Genomic DNA, 4548 nt, shown 5'->3' on the forward strand with positions numbered 1-4548 from the left:
GTTTGTAATGTCGTGCCAATGTTGTTACCGCATCTCTACCTCAGAAGATAATTTAATTTGTCTTGTAACCGGTTGTATATCCTCTTCAATCTCTTATCTCTCAGACTACATGCGAGAGGCGTCGTGGTTTTACTTTGCTGACAAATAGTTTTCAAGTTCTAAACAATTTGGTAAGTACTTTTTAAGTTCAGTAGTAAAAAAAAAAATGCATGCATGTTTACTTGGAGTGTTTTCAGAAGGGACGGCAGCTTGGCTTTTGTGCCTGTAACATTCAACAGATAAAACGTAGAAGACAAATTTAAAAGGTTCCTTTAGAATAAAATGATTGGCAGTTTGCAGCATTTGAAATTGTAAAAGTTATACATTAATGCGTAAGAATATGATTACTCTAACATAATCTACATTAGCCAACAACCGATCCATCAGCATCGAATAATTTTTGTTATTTAAAGAGAAAGTGACCTGGGTTTAGCATATAGTTTTATAGCCTATCTCCATCATGATTAGTGAATCCTGAAATAGAAAAACGAAGATTCCACATAGCGTTTCAAGAATAAGACATCAATTCAACCAACAAAACCCGGCACCTTATAATGTATTACGTGCATCAGAGAATAGGCACATGTTCATTGTTTAGATAGAAGAAACGAAGTGGGTTAGGCTAGTAGGTCATGACATTACATCTATCATCTGACAACCAAGTTCACATTTCCCTTCTCGTTAATTAGAGTAGCTTAAAATTGCTTTTCAAAAAAATTATAGGAAAAACGATAATTTTGGTCTTGTAGTTTGGCCTTGATTTCAATTGAAAGCTTTAACTTTCTTGATTTCGCGATTAGTTTAAGGTTTTAACTCTCAGGTTCTGAAGTCGCCTTAAAACCCAAAATGTAAAACAAACACTTTGGAAAATAAAGTTTTACGTTCTTGTAGAATGAGATTTTGTAGGTAGATAAACCAGAGCTTTCATAATTCAGTCAAATCTTTGAAAGAAAAAGGATTTGCTCAAGCTATAGGGTGGAGGTCCCAGAACTGCTGAAAGCGAAAAAAGGGAGCCATTGAGGATAGCCCATGTGTAGACAAGTATATGTATAAGGATCGATTACAACTAAACCAATATGACAGTGCTTAAAACGATAATCAAAACTATGCATGACCATATTAAATGCAGTATGTGCATGATTAGAGTTTGTGACAGTATAAGAAATATATTTACTTGGAGTGGAAGACAGTGAAGCCATGATCTTGTCTTCTCTTCTCTTGGATTCAGAAATAGTATCTCAATACTCTCAATAGGACTGGTATTCGATATGAGAACAAGTAGTACCCGAGAAGAGAGACCAAAATCGACTTTATATGCTGCAACTGTATCTCCCTATCAGAGATGCAGTTGCTGTCAGTTTGTGTAGGTTACAACTGCCTTTTATTTGAATTGATAACTACCTTTAGTTTTCCCTCTAATATAGAATTAATCCGGTGTAATTCATATAATTGAGTCCTTACATAATACAACCCTTTCACTTGTATATCTGCACTGTGGTTTAAATGACACACATATAAGTCATTCTTACACCATGATGTTAGCTTGTTTGCAGCTTCTGTGGCATGGACTCCATCCCAGCTCACATGGTTGTAAGGGTCACTACAAGCTGTTGCAGACACAGGGCTCCCATTGATCACCTTTGTGTTAAGACCATCGATCTATTCTATGGTAATGATTAGTAAGTTTGTGTTTCGTTGTAACTTTATTAGGAAATGTCCTCTTGTTGGACTGCGTGACAATAAGTTGTCAGATTGATTGTGCACTATATATTAGTTTGATTCGTTTTGAGTTTGTGATCCAGATTCATAGTCTGACAACATAAGTATTTATCTGTCAATATAAGTTTGTCAAAACAAAAAAAGAAACATTTCTCTTAAGATATAAAGCCTAGTTGAATAGAAAACCTTGATTGGGAGCTATACCATGAGATGTGGGATGTCTAAAGAGCTCTAGCAAAACAGAGAAGTGTCTGCATATATGTGGGAAGCATTTGGAAGGAAGCCTCTAGTTTGGCTAAGTGCCGCCTTCAACATGTTATTGTGGTCCACAACTGCATTCCTGTAAGCAATTGAGCATCCAAATGCATCAAGTTCAGAAGGAGGAAGCCCCGCCAGAGATGATGGATAACAACCCACTGGTGCCAGATTTAGCACCAGAAATGCACGCCCTCCTAATCCATATAGTTCCCATAGATTTTGAAAACAAATATAAGCAATGTGCAAATGTCATAGTTCTTTAATATTATAACGGTAACTGTATGTTTTATTCTCCAACAAATATTTGTGTTGCAACATTGTGACCTAGATCACAAATTTTGACAAAAATTCTAATTAACAATCTAGTAAAAAGAAAAGTCTTTATACTGCCAAACAGTTCAGCAAGAGAACATTTTCATATAACCGTAAACATTATTTTTGCTTCTCAAATGTCGCATGCAATAATGATTGAGGAACGCTTTGCCTCTCCTCTAAGGAGAAAAAACTATGCACCCATTGCATGAAACGACATGCCTCACTTTTTTATAACATGCGAGTAGCACGTGACCATGAATGTGAGATACTCGTTTTATGCAACCAGTAAAGGAAAGCTTTTCTCCCGTTGATGATCAAGCCCAAAGCTCATTTACCCAACATAAATTATAGAATCAAGTACTGGCTCACCTTGATGGTACAAGCAATTTGTAAGACCACTTGAGGAAGATATTGCTTCACTCCACCCACACCAATGGCTCCCAAATTGGAGGTGAAATAGTTTTGGCCAATGTATAAGGTGTAGTGATTTCCCAATAACATCCCGGGAAGGAAGTCTTGTCAGTTCTAAGCAACAACAATCGAAGTAATCAGAACCAACAACAAACGAATAATCAGAACCAACAAAAACCGGCATACGAACGTAAATTAAGACAAATTGGTCAAGACATTGTACTCATGTGTATATGCTCACCTTGTTGATCCGAGGAGTGGTGAAACTCTTCAACTTGGATTCCAGTAACAAGTGAGGAAGCGTTTGGCAAAAGCACAGTGTATGCCAATGTTGCATAGTTTGCCCCATGCTTGTAGTCAGGTCCAATTGATTTCAAATATGGGCTTATACATGGCAACCCTAGAGCTTCGGCTGCCAAAGTTCAATGCCAAAAAGCATAAAATCAGATCTCATATCTGCCGTTTAGTAATTTTGTGTTCGACACTAATACACATCTTCGGATTATCATCGATATCACGTGGCGTCATTTTCTTAGCAACAAACACATTGTGGCTCGACATATCTAATAAATACTGCTCTAAAAGTTCTGCACAATGTACAATCTAAGGTTTAGCTTAGCGTGGAGACATGTATACATGAGTTAGGTCAGTTGGTCAGAGTAGTGTGTCCACATGTATGCTTCCAATTCAAATCTTCTTTGCATAAATTAGAGTAGTTTTGATTATCGGTTGTATAAAAAAGATAGGTCTAACTTCACCTATGATGATTTTAGATATTTTCCATTACATGCCTTAACATCAACATCATTCTTTGATATAATTAGTGATACAAAGGAAAATTGAGCAAGAAAATGACTTGTGATTAGTCCAAACTTTGTCCAGTTTTGGAGGTGTAATTGACCTGTCAAATGGAGGGCCTCCCGTATGTTACAGGATTAGGAAAATATCAAGCCAAATGACAAAATTGCTGAACAAATACAAGCAATAAACATGCATGAAATCTGACCTCCTATTCCTAATAACCAAAGTCTCTGTTTGGCTGGAAAAGTAGTGGGAAAACACAAGAAAAATGGAACCAAACAGAAGATTGAGTAAGTTACCTAGAAAATCAACAATGAGCCTCCCATCCGTAGCCCGACCAACAGGTCTCTTGAAATAGGTCATGACATAAAGTCCAGATTGCGCCGGAAACGTTGCCCAAGACCCATCTACATCCAAGTTCGAGTCCCCGAAATTGAAAATCGCCTCAAATTCACATTTAGAATGACCTAAACAACTCAAAGTTGCCACCATTAGCAAAGGCGAGGCACATAATTACAGAAAGTTCACACGCATGAAACTTCACCATCACCTTGTTTCGGCCATGCTGTGAATTGTCCCACCCGCACATAGTTAGGTTGTTGCCCACAATTGACATATATGTTGATTGACAATTATTTTCCAAGCTCGAATCTCATTTTTCCGTTAAAATAAAACATATTATGTCCATTCGGTCATATAATTTGTTGCATAATTCTTCTACGTATGTTTCCAAATCTCAAATACTGACTTATTTGATTGAGAATTCCTTTGATGACTGTTGTCTTCATGTCATTTATTTTTGTTTAGCTTTGAAGTCTAATCACTTTTTAGAGACAAGGAATGGTAACCCGCCAATCTCATTCAAGTGTTTAAAGTAATTCGTTAAAATGTTTAATCTTGATTATTTTGATGCAAACGTGTAAAATATGAAACGAGGAAATAAGCATTATAAAACGTTGTATGTGCTGAAGCTTTATAACACGTTGTATGTGCTTAAGTTTTATA

At 36.6% G+C, this 4548-nt stretch overlaps 1 pseudogene; it reads right to left on the reverse strand.

Moving 5' to 3' along the window:
* Positions 1-1783: 1783 nt before the first annotated feature.
* LOC126626596 (GDSL esterase/lipase At4g01130-like) lies at positions 1784-4102 on the reverse strand (annotated as a pseudogene).
* Between the last annotated feature and the right edge of the window lie 446 nt (positions 4103-4548).

Source organism: Malus sylvestris, chromosome 1, assembly GCF_916048215.2.
Source record: "Malus sylvestris chromosome 1, drMalSylv7.2, whole genome shotgun sequence".
NCBI lineage: Eukaryota > Viridiplantae > Streptophyta > Magnoliopsida > Rosales > Rosaceae > Malus > Malus sylvestris.